Source organism: Haemaphysalis longicornis, unplaced genomic scaffold (genome assembly GCF_048455015.1).
Source record: "Haemaphysalis longicornis isolate Haplotype H1 unplaced genomic scaffold, Haemaphysalis longicornis Haplotype H1 scaffold_5, whole genome shotgun sequence".
Classification (NCBI taxonomy): domain Eukaryota; kingdom Metazoa; phylum Arthropoda; class Arachnida; order Ixodida; family Ixodidae; genus Haemaphysalis; species Haemaphysalis longicornis.
Genome location: NW_027526385.1, coordinates 123,592,858 through 123,606,143, shown reverse-complemented (window position 1 = coordinate 123,606,143; position 13,286 = coordinate 123,592,858).

The following is a 13,286-nucleotide window of genomic DNA, read 5'->3' as shown; positions in this document are numbered from 1 at the left end:
ACCCGCGTAGAACACCCGAGACCGTAGAACATAGAGTTTTTTAACGGAGTGGTTCTGCTATGACGTGATTCAGCGGACCTTGAAAAAGGACTTCCCTCTGGACGCACATGAGATCAGATTCTTGAAGTAAAAACGTCGCAGAAAGAGAGTGGTTTGTACCTTCCATGGGGGTTGACTCCAACCCGCGTAGAACACCCGAGACCGTAGAACATAGAGTTTTTTAATGGAGTGGTTCTGCTATGACGTGATTCAGCGGACCTTGAAAAAGGACTTCCCTCTGGACGCACATGAGATCAGATTCCTACCCATTAAGAGTGACAATGGGGTACCATACGACCTCGTCATGGTCCTGGCCCTGCACTGAATTTGGATGTCGCGTATGACGATTCGTGATCTTCACGTTGATGCTAAACGCTTGAAAGAGTATTTTGCTGATTCTATGGGAATTATGTTCGAAGTCTGAAGGGTTCAACCTGACCCTACGGAATGGCTGTCCGTAATGAAGACTCGAACGGACCTCAAGCAATTACAGCCGTTTTCTGCCAGCTGGCTTTTGGCTAGCAGTTTTATCATAATTGTGTTTTATTTTTTTTTGCTCAAGTGTGTGTAAAAGTATGGCAATAAATTAACAAAAAAAATGGTCGTAGCCCAATGGTAAGACGACTTGCACTATCTCTGTCTCATTTTCCAGACACAGGCTGAAATCCTGCCGGTGCCTGTGTGATTCTGCGATTGTAAATGCTATGCGCAGATACGCATGCGAACATTGTGCGCTCCTGAGGTACTCCTCACCTAAAAAGCAACGAAACAGCACAAAGACACCGCTCTGAATATGGTCCATCTTATACAAAATGCTTATCAGCGGCACTACGTTTTAGATGCGAAGCATATCATGCTCGGGGCTGTCTCCTTCCCTCCCTCATTGTCGTTGTCGTGGCCCGCCGTCCGCACTCTACAGCGCATGCGCGTCTCTTCAGCCACGTCAGCGTTTGGGCTGACGCAAGCTCAGTCCACTATAAAAAGAAATATTCGGCGCCCGGTTTCGATCCCACGACTATCTGGCCACAGCGAGAGGAACGTGGTGCTCTTCCCCGTGCGGTTTAAACCCGGACGGGAGCACGTGCTACCAACGCAGCTTACGTTCCTCACTTATTCAAACTACGTAAACAAGCTACTGGTACAACGAAGGCACGCGAGCTGAACCTCAACAGAAACGACGAACCGAAAACTAATGGAAAGTTCAGTCGACCCATGTCTCCTTCGCATACTACACAGGGTTCCCGTACGCGAAGATGGTGTAATTTTTTTAGGTTACCATTTTTTGGTCACGTGTTGATTAGAATTTTATAGAGAATATCAAAAAAATATGCTGGTGAATTTTCATTTTTTTACAAAGCCACGGGCTTGGCCTACCTGAGTTTTTTTCGCTGTCTTTTTGTGAAATTGTGAAATAAGGTTTGCCTTTGCAAATTTACGAGTAATATAAAAAGCCCAAAAATTCCCACCTCGAGTATTCAAAAGCATTAGGCACTCCAACAATTACGGGGGCAATGGGTGAACGAGAATATTACTCGCCAGGACATCCTGGGATGTCTTCTGGGTATGAACATTTATTCACAGGTGGGTGGGATTTTAAATCTTATAGATTTGACTGTTACTCGCCAGCAGTTTTGGCTTTCGAACGCAGAAGTCTTGGCTGTAACCCACTGCTTATAAATTTCACAACTAAGAGAGTTTCGCGTTCGGCCATAATCGTCGTCAGACGCAGAGGTCTATGATATTTCTGCGCGTTTCGCTACGTCATTGAATCCCGCTCGCAATACCTACTGCTTCAACAGTGTGGGACCGACTTATTCGAATAAAAATCTTCTTTTCAATGTCAGGGACCTAGGATCTATTCTGACAACGGGAAGTGTTAATTTATACACACTTCACACGCGATTCATCGTAAAGGAGAGTTGAATTTCCACCACTATCGTTTTTTAGGCTTCTTACGCCATCAATGAATCTCCGCGAGCCTGTGGATCTGTCTGGGTAACGCTAGGCTTCAGAATACGCCTTAAAAATAGGATCTGCAAAAAAGCGTTTGAAAAGCAATTTTAGCAAGAGAGGTTTACACTTTCAAAAACCGTAATTTTTCTGGTGTCAGCATCGTTATAACGCAGCGTCATTATCATCGGCAATTAGCTCGCTCTTTTAGTCTGCAACTTGCCGCTTGCAGCGGTTGATGTCGGCATCTAACATGTTCACTTTGTTGAATACCCTACATCTGGCTTTGTTTAGTACATGTCTAACATAAAATCACAGGTAACGTGGCTAGGACGGCGCGAAAGCACTGTCGGTACGAAAACGTACTGTTCAGACACCCCGTCAAATGCTTTTGTTTTAGTGCACTTCTTACGCGCCTGCTATTGTCGCTAAAGCAACGGCTCCACAAATAACAGGATCAGGAATGTACGCAAAACCCGACAGCTTCTCTAGGGCAAAAGAAATCATTATACCAAATCAGATTTTGCGAATAATCGTCATTCGCCAAAACGATAATTCGAAACCTCTATTCGTTAAATTGTATCCCGAAGCCGGGTGATCCAGCCTCTCTCATATACTGGTGTCTAGCTGCCTGTAATAAAGGTGCCTTGCACAGAGAAAAGGAAAGACGCTGCTGCGACGCAGACCGACTTGCGCCTTTGGAGAAATTTTGAAATCTACTTTTGTGAACCGGTAGAGTACATGTGAAGTATATCCGAAAAAAATTCCAATTACGTATATAGGTGACTAATAACAGTTATTATGAAGGATACCCAACATTTGCCTTCAGGCCTTGGTGGATCGATTCCCGGCTCCCGTAACGATCCCTCGGTGGTGAAATATAATCCAGTGCCCGCCCCTACGGCGTGCTTCATGGCCTGTGTAGAGTCGGCGACACAAACCCAACAATCAACCAATCGATTGAATTGATGCTAGGAGGTAAACATTTTTATACAGGAGCGCGCCTGTGCGGGCCTTTGTTTACCTTGTACGAGCGGAGCGCAAAACGTTCGTCCTAATCTCCCGGAGGGGTACTCAAGAATGTCATCTAGTCTTCCTGTTCAGTGACATATTCTCCAAGTGGTACTGCATACCCAAAGTGTTATATTGGCAATAGTTTCTCAAGCAAGTAGTAAAGCGTGCTGCTATTGTGCTCCTTCCATCCAAAGCTCAATCTATACATGCATTTTGAGGCAAACCCCATACAACTAAGGAATCAAGGAGTGCAAAGCCTGTACCAGATGCACAAAAAGGTTAGACCTCAAGAGAACAGGGGCCGTACCTTAAATTCCGCATACAAACCACGAATCGTATCAAATCGCATGGACTTCACGTAGTGTATACCCACTAGGGGTAATACCCTATTTATTTGTGAGTATTCATGTGTATTGCGTTTCATAGCATTCCGCGATAGGTTGAGATGAACAAAATACTGAGGGTTTACTGTAGTGAAATATAGTAACGGCCTTTGTAACGAAAAAGTAAAAGTAAACTTTTGTAGTACTCTTGTACTCTTTCGATTTAAAACACCTGGAAGTGAAATAGAGTCAGTTCAGTTGAAAGTTGAGACTCAAGAAATGCTTGAGGGGAGGTATGATCGCTTGGTTGTGATTTCTGTGATTGTGGTAGATAACAAGAAGGATATGTTTTTCTCAGAACGGAGGTAAACACAATACACACGTTCGTTCTCGAAATAGTGCCAGAGAAAGAGTGATGCATTACAAGTGAACTTATATACGTTTCAAGCGCAGTTAAAACTCCAGCATGACATATTGTACTATTCGTGGTTTAAATGCGAATAGACAAGCCTCAGATATTCAGGGACATATAGCAAGATATGAGCTACTAATTGGTGCCGAAACAAGTGACCTTTGATCTCCGCACAATTTGTTCTGAAGCAAAGTTTCAGCATGCCAATCAGAACATATTCATTGTTTTCTCTACAGATATTCTGCGTACCACGACAAATATTGCGTTTTTTATAGAAGCCTGTTAGAGTTCACAAGGAATGTTAACAGTACGATGTTTGATGCCGCCTGTTTTGAATGAAACAAGCTTTTGTCCTTAAAGTTTCCTTACGAACTGCCTCAAATATTGAGCTTCTGAAAGTTTGGTCATGCTTCCCATACGACTAATGTTTCAAACTTTGAGCAGGTTGTGTTTTTTGGCATAAGAATACGGAGTCGAAACTGGCTGATAAAAAATCATGAGATGTTTAAAAGCCGCATCAAGGAAACTGAATACTTTTTAGGTTCTACGCAACACTGCAAAGAAAAACAATCTTGACATGGATAATAAAACTTCTTACCAGCGCTTCAAAACCTCACGTAACCATGTTTTCTAAAGTATAGACAATTCATCATAAAATAACCCCGCGATATTTCCAAAATCACCTGCAGATTTCTACATAACGCATCACCTATTCTGTGGAGGAGGACACAAAATAATATTCACTTTATTCCCGTGTACCAACCTCAGCGTAATGATTCCTTTTGAGCGAGTCCTAAAAGGGCTCCCTTAGCCGCTTAAGTGACGCAGTGGTCGGGTCTAGGTATTGTTTTCTTCGCTCCGTCCCCAGGGAAGCGAAGAACGTATTGGAGCCGTGAAGGCCGCGGGTCTGTCAGTCCACTCTGGTGACAAACGCCTGCGCGCACGCGCAGCGGCGCAGATTAGGGTTCGTTCTTGTTTTGTCGCTTCGTTCCCAGGGGAGGTTGGGAGCGTAAAATGGCCAATAATGCTTTTTATGCCTAGTTCAATATCCGCAAATTTTAACACTATTTTGTCGCAAGCTTCTTTTGTGGGTGCGGTTTGAAATGGTTTGACGTTGATTACCACAAACCCAGATTTTCGACCTCCGATTTTCGCACCTTGCAGCTTAACGAATTTATTTCACCAAAAAAGTTTTTCTGCAGGTTACAGAATTTTCCTCAGCTACTGATACAACGAAGGCACGCGAGCTGAACGCCAACGGAAACGACGAACCGAAAACTGATGGGAACTTCAGTCGACCCATGGCTGTTTCGCATACTACTCAGGGTTCCCCAACGCGAAGAGGAAGTAATTTGTTAAAGTTACCTTTTTTGGTCACGGGTTGATTAGCATTTTATTGGAAATATCCAAAAAACATGCTGGTGGACTTTCCATTTCCTTACAAAGGACACGGGCTTGGCGTACCTTAGTGTTTTGTGTTGTCTTTTTGTGAAATTGTAATATAAGGTTTGCCTTTGCAACTTTACGAGTATTATGAAAAGCCCAAAAATTCCCACCTCGAGTGTTCTAAAGCATTACGCACTCAACCAATTACCGGCGGCAATAGGTGAACGAGAATATTACTCGCCATAACTTCCTGGGATGTCTTCTGAGTATGAATGTTTATTCACAGGTGGGTAAGATTTTAAATATTATAGATTTGACAGTTACTCGTCAGCAGTTTTGACTTTGGAACGCAGGAGTCTTGGCTGTGACCCATTGCCAATAAATTTCGCACTAAGAGAGATTCGCGTTCAGCTATCACCGTCGTCAGACGCAGAGGTCCATGATATTTCTGGGCTTTTGGGTACGTTGTTGCATCCCGCTTGAAATACCTACTGCTTCAACAGTGTAGGACCGACTTATTCAAATAAAAATCTTGTTTTCAATGTCAAGGACCTATGATCTATTCTGACAACGGGAAGTGTTAATTTATCTACACTTAACCCGCGATCCATCGTCTAGGAGAGTAGAGTTTCCGCAAGGTTCGTTTTTCAGGCGACATACGCCATCAATGAACCTCTGCGGGCTTGTGCACAAAATAATTTGCAAAAAAATGCTTGGAAAGAAATTTCAGCTGGAAAGGTTTACACTTTCAGTAATAGTAATTGTGCTTGTGTTAGCTTCTTTATAACGCAGTGTAATTATCATTGGCAATTATCTCGTTCTTTTAGCCAGCTCCTTGCCGCTTGCAGCGGTTGATGCCGGGCATCACGCATGTTTTATTTGTTGATTACCCTCCATCTGGCCTTTGTTTAGAACATGTGTAACATAAAAACGCAAGTAACGTAGCCTAAGCGGCTCGACAGCGCTATCGGTAGGAAGAAGACCTGCTGTTCAGACCCCCCCTCCAATGCTTCGTCGCAAGCTTCGCACGCATCGCAGAGCCACTGACGCGCCTGACAAAAGATAGCACCCTTTCGCCTATGAAAACGCACAAGAAAAAGCATTCTGCGAGCTCAAACAACGGCTGCAAAACCCGCCCGTGCTCGCACATTTCGACGAAAACGCCGAAACAGAAATGCACACGGACGCCAGCGATATAGGTTTGGGGGGCGTCCTCGTCGAAAAGCAAAGCGGGTGCGAAAAGGTAATCCCCTATGCAAGCCGTGGTCTGTGAAAGGAGGATAAAAACTACTCTGCCTCCGAAAAAGAGTGCTGGCAATCATATGGGCCATTTCAAAATTTCGCCAATACGTGTATAGTAGACCAATCAAGGTTGAGACAGACCACCATGCGCTGTGTTGGCTCGCCAATTTCAAGGACCCCTCTGGCTGTGTTGGGCGGTTAAGTTTACGCCTGCGAGAGTTCGACGTTACAATTGTCTACAAATACGGCAGGAAACACTCCGACGCCGACTGCTTGTCCCGCGCCCCTCTCGACCCATCACCACAAGACTCCGATGAAGACAGCGCGCTCTTCGGAGTTGTTACGGAGACCGACCTTGCCGCCCAGCAGCGTGCCGACCCCGACTTGCGCGTAATGATCGACTACCTCGAAGGACGTAACGTCGCCGTGCCTAGAGCGTTCAAGCGGAACATACCAGCATTCAGCCTCAAAAACTCTGTCCTCATGAAGAAGAATTTCAGCCCCGGAACGAGAACCAATTATCTACTTGTCATCCCCGCAGACCTTCGTGACGAAATTTTGGAAGCGTCCCACGAGGCCCGTCTTCCGGACATCTCGACACAGCTCGCACTATTGCAAAAATTAAGGCGAAGTACTTCTGGCCCCGTCTTCCATCTGACGTCACTCACTACGTTCGGAGTTGCCGTGACTGCCAGCGAAGAAAACGCCGCCGACAAGACCCGCCGGACTCCGCAACCGATTGCCGTCCCGTCGAGGCCCTTTCAACAGATTGAAATGGACCTTGTAGGCCCGTTCCCTACGTCACAATCAAAGAACAAGTGGATTGTCGTAGCGACAGACTACATGACGCGCTACGCAGAGACCTCCGGTCTTCCGAGGGGGACAGCACAAGAAGTCGCCAGGTTCTTTATAAACCAGGTTGTGCTGCGGCATGGAGCCCCTGAACTCCTAATCACGGACCGCGGAACGGCCTTTACCGCGGAGCTGATGCAAGGAATCTCGCGCTACAGCAACACGGATCGCCGAAGAACGACGGCGTACCGCCACCAAAGAACGGACTAACGGAACGTCTGAACAAGACGATTGCGGATATGATGTCCATGTTCGTCGACGTTGAACATAAGACTTGGGATGAAGTCCTCCCGTATGTCACGTTTGCGTAGAACACAGCGACGCAAGAAACTACGCAGATGACACTGTTCAAGCTTGTCTTCGGAAGACAGCCGACTACGATGCTCGACGCCATGCTTCCGCATATAGAAGACGACGACCTCAACGCTGACGTCCAAGGATACCTTCAACGTGCAGAGGAGGCCCGCCAGCTCGCTCGAGTTCGTACAACGGACCAGCAGCTGGTGGATGCCGGCCGCTACAACCTCCGACGCCGAGACGCCGAGTACCAACCAGGGGATCATGTGTGGGTTTAGACTCCCATTCGACGACGCGGACTCAGTGAGAAGCTTCTGCGACGGTGTTTCGGACCCTACCAGATTCTACGACGTGTTGGCCAGTTACCCTACGAAGTGATTCCCAGTGGTGGTTTTGTCACATTACCACGACGCACTAACCCGAAGTAGTCCACTTGTTCGCCTCAAACCGCACTTCGCAAGATGACGAACTCTGTTTGTGGTTGTTTTGTTGTGGCTGTTTGTTCGGACTGTCGTTTTATTTTAGCATCGGTTCGATGCACTCTTAGAGGGGGGGTGTAATGCCGCGAACCATGTACGGGTTTGTTTATTTATTGTTTCTTTTTATTGCCCGGCCGCGCCCGGCTCTGTTATATTTGTCCCATGCGAAGCGCGTGTTCTATTCTTTATTTTTATGCCACAAGGGCTATCTCACCCCGATAAGCAGAGTGTTTCGCCCTAACGCCCGATAGCCCAAAGTAATCTTCTGTGATCTACAATGTTCTAAATGTGAACCGACGGTTCTAGAAACTATCGCGCCGAAAGATAAAATCCTGCACAGCAGACCCCGCGGCATTCGATACTGCGACGCTCGCCGACGCAAGTCACTTTGTTGACCGCTGCTTCGCCGCCTCTGTATCCTTTTGAGTAGTTAGGGGAGCACAAGTTCGCTCCAATAAACTTGTTTCTCCTTCAAGACAATTGCTTCGTCCTTGTCTTCGTGACATCTGGTGGTGGTTCAGGGTACTCTCCTTTTATGCTCCCTACGACATCTGGAAGCCGCCAAGCCAGTTCAACCAGAGAAAGCCGCCGACTGCAAAGATTGCTACCCGAGTTCGGTCTATATACCAGAAGGGCCCAAGAGAAGAAACGCTGCAACCAACACCATGGTGCCCCGGGAACCGCCACTTTTCGGGGTAGCCCCCGCTGAAGACCCCGAGGAATGGTTGGAGAAGCTGGAGCGCGTGCGGACTTTCAACAGGTGGGACGATGAAGAAAGCTTCCTGCATGCTTTCTTTTACTTGAGGGATGCAGCTCGAACTTGGTTCCAGAACCACGAGAGCGCAATTAACCAACTAGACGCAATTCAAAAGCGAGTTCCTTAGGGCCTTCACGACCGTGGTGAGAAAAGAACGAGCTGCGCTTTTACTGGAAACTCGAACGCAACACCCGAACGAAGGAGTTGTAATCTTCGTTGAGGAAATGAAGCGACTATTTCGTCGCGCGGACCCGGATATGGCCGAAGAAAAAAAACTGAGGTTTCTGATGCGAGGAGTAAAGCAAGAACTTTTTGCTTGCCTTGTCTGGAACCCCCCAAATCGGTGGAAGAATTCGCTTCCGAGGCGGCCGCCATGCAGAAGACGTTGGAAATGCGCAAGAGGCAGTACGACCGTCCCACAAATGCGCTAGTTGCGGACACGATCGTTGCCGGGGCTCTTAGCTCTGACACACTACGTGATACAATCCAAGCTATCGTCAGGGAAGAACTGCGGAAACTCTTCCCAACAAAGCCACAAACCCAAGTCACCTTTATGAGGGACGTGATTCGGGAAGAAATTCAACTCTCTTTGGGGACTTCTATGCCTCCCGATGTACCACGTGACCCTCAAGCTATGACCTACTCCGCGGCTGTTCGACGACCCCGTCCTGCTTCAACCCGTCTTTAAGAAGTCCCGCTGTACCGCCGTCCACTGTCGCCCGCCCGACACCCTGCACGCCAAAACCAGACGCCGAGGAAGACGGACGTATGGCGAACCGCCAATGGTCGTCCGCTGTGCTACGACTGCGGAGAGGCCGATCACACCTACCGTCGCTGCCCGTACAGAAGACTCGGAATGCGTGGTTTCTCCGTCGACGCTCCACGCCCCCGACCAGGCCAGCGCTCTACTGAGATCGACGAATACCTGTCTAAAACTAACCGAGGCCCAGCCCGCCTCAACCGATCGCTGTCGCCCTACCCATACCAGTCGCCCAACCGCCGCAGCAGTACTGATTTTGCACGTGGAAAGTCCCCCAGCCCACGCAGGGGAAACTAAAAGCAGCAACTTCTGGAGGTAAAGTTGCACGATCGCGGAAAAATTAAAACCCTCCAACGACGCAACGACTCACGGAAGACAGTGATTCACGACATGCAAACATCCCGACGACCCGACCTAACCCTGACGAGACTCCCGAACACGACGACAGCTACACGGCGCGACGCGTACCCGACCTGACCAAGACGTCCGCTGGGAAGACGACGACAACGACGACGCACAGTGCCCGACCGTCATCACACACAAGCCGAGATGCGACGCCCCGACGAACCCGCAACTCGAGGAAGGCGGCATCCGACGTCAAGGTGTTCATCGACGGCTTTGACGTAGTCGCCCTCGTAGACACGGGAGCCGACTACTCAGTAATGAGCGGACCGTTTGCCTCTAAGCTGAAGAAAGTTATGACCAGATGGGACGGTTCGCACATACGCACAGCGGGAGGACACCTCGTGACGCCAAGTGGAACGCACATCCCGCGTCACCACAGACGGCACGATATACCCTGCCGCGTTCGTCATCTTGCCTAACTGTTCCGCGACGATTTCTCGGAATAGACGTTTTGACGGACAACGGCGCAATAATTGATCTACAGACCAAGTCGATAACTTTTTCCTCCGATCACTCCATGACGCCGGAACTGAACCCCGAACGCCGTGCAGCTGTAAGGATCGCCGAAGATCATGTCACCCTTCCACCCCAGGCAAGTTTGATGATCACCACTGTCTACTGTTAAGGTGCTGCTCCTGACGTTGACGCTATCGTGGAGAGTGACCAAAGGTTGCTTTTTGACCGCGGTGTGTCTGCCGCAAGAGGCATTGCGCGGTTTAAGCAGCGCAAATCCCACGTTTTGGTCACCAATTACACTGAGGAGTACCAGCATTTATACAAGGGCGCTTCAATTGCGTTCCTCGAAGAAACGCAAAAAGCAAGTGACCTGATTGCGGTTCCCGAATTTGAACGCGCACGCGATGATACCTTCTAGCTTCCGAATCCCTTCGACGTGAGTTTGACGTTACCGCAAGCAGAACGAAACAAATTATTGGCTTTGCTGCGTCGCAACAGGGAGTGTTTTTCGTCGAACTCAAAACTACGTCAGACACCTCTAGCGAAGCACCGAATAATAGCCGAAGATGGAGCCCGACGTGCCCGACAGTCACCGTACCGCGTCTCTTCCCACGAGCGGGAAGACATGCGGACTCAAGTCGACAACATTCTCAGCGACGACCTTATATAGCCATCGAAAAGCACCTGGGCTGCGCCGGTTGTACTGGTGAAGAAAAAAGACGGCACATTAAGGCTTTGCGTTGACTACCGGCGACTGAACAAAGTCACCAAAAAGGACGTATACCCCCTGCCACGAATCGACGACGCCCTCGACTACATCTGCCGTGCGAAGTACTTCTCATCGACGGATCTGGAGACCGGCTACTGGCAAATTGAGGTGGACGAGAGAGACCGAGCGAAGACCACATTTATAACCCCGGACGGCCTATACGATTTCAAGGTCATGCCGTTTGGGCTGTGCACGGCGCCAGCAACGTTTGAAAGAGTCATGGACACTGTGCTAGCTGGCCTGAAGTGGCACACCTGCCTCGTATACCTCGACGACGTTGTGGTATTCGCCCAGACTTTCGACGAACAGCTTGTAAGGTTGGAATCTGTACTCGTAGCCATCCGTACGTCGGGGTTAACGGTGAAGCCCGAAAAGTGCCGCTTCGCATACGAGGCACTCACTTTTTTGGGACACGTCGTCATCGCCGCGGGAGTCCGGCCAGACACGGCGAAAACATCAGCCATAGCGAACTTCCCTAGACCGAAAGACAGAAAGAGCGTGCGAAGATTTCTCGGACTGTGCGCATACTACCGGCGCTTCGTCGCAAGCTTCGCCCGCATCGCAGAGCGACTCACGCACCTGACAAAAGATAGCAGCCCTTTCGCCTGGGAAAACGCACAAGAAAAAGCATTCTGCGAGCTGAAACAACGCCTGCAAAACCCGCCCGTGCTCGCTCATTTCGACGAAAATGCCGAAACGGAAATACACACGGACGCCAGTGATATAGGCTTGGGTGCCGTCCTCGTCCAAAAACAAAGCGGGTGCGAAAACGTAATCGCCTATGCCAGCCGTGGTCTGTCGAAGGAGGAGAAAAACTACTCTGCCTCCGAAAAAGAGTGCCTGGCTATTGTATGGGCCATTTCAAAATTTCGCCCATACGTGTATGGCAGACCGTTCTAGGTTGTAATAGACCACCATGCGCTGTGTTGGCTCGCCAATTTGAAGGACCCCTCTGGCCGTCAAGAGTCCGACGTTACAATCGTCTACAAATCCGGCAGGAAACACTCCGACGCCGACTGCCTGTCCCGCGCCCCTGTCGACCCACCACCACAAGACTCCGATGAAGACAGCCCGTTGTTCGGGGTTGTTACGGAGAGCGACCTAGCCGCGCAGCAGCGTGCCGACCCGAACTTGCACGTAATGATCGACTACCTCGAAGGACGAAACGTCGCCATGCCTAGAGCGTTGAAGCGGAACTTACCAGCATTCAGCCTCAAAAACTCCGTCCTCGTGAAGAAAAATTTCAGCCCGGGAAGGAGAACGATTTATCTACTTTTCATCCCCGCAGACCTTCGTGACGAAATTTTGGAAGCGTCCCACGAGTACCTGTCTTCCGGACATCTCGGCACATCTCGCATTATTGCCAAAATTAAGGCGAAGTACTTCTGGCATCGCCTTACATCGGACGGCACTCACTACGTTCGGAGTTGCCGTGACTGCCAGCGACGAAAACGCCGCCGACAAGACCCGCCGGACTTCTGCAACCGATTGCCGTCCCGTCGAGGCCCGTTCAACAGATTGAAATGGACCTTGTAGGCCCGTTCCCTACGTCACAATCAAAGAACAAGTGGATTGTCGTAGCGACAGACTACATGACGCGCTACGCTGAGACCTCTGCTCTTTCGAGGGAGACCGCAAAAGAAGTCGCCAGGTTCTTTATAAACCAGGTTGTGCTGCGACATGGAGTCCCTGAAGTCCTAATCACGGACCGCGGAACGGCCTTTACCGCGGAGCTGATGCAAGGAATCTTACGCTACAGTAAAACGGATCACCGAAGAACGACGGCGTGCCACCCACAAACGGACGGACTAACGGAACGTCGAACAAGACGATTGCGGATATGCTGTCCATGTACGTCGACGTTGAACATAAGACTTGGGACGACGTCTTCCCGTATGTCACGTTTGCGCAAAATACAGCGACGCAGGAAACTACGCAGATGACACCTATCGAGGTTGTCTACGGAAAACGGCCGACTACGATGCTCGACGCCATGCTTCCGCATGTGGAAGACGACGACCTTAACGCCGACGTCCAAGGATACCTTCAACGTGCAGAGGAGGCCCGCCAGCTAGCTCGAGTTCGTATAACGGACCACCAGCTGGTGGTTGTCGGCCGCTACAACCTCCGACGCCGAGACGCTGA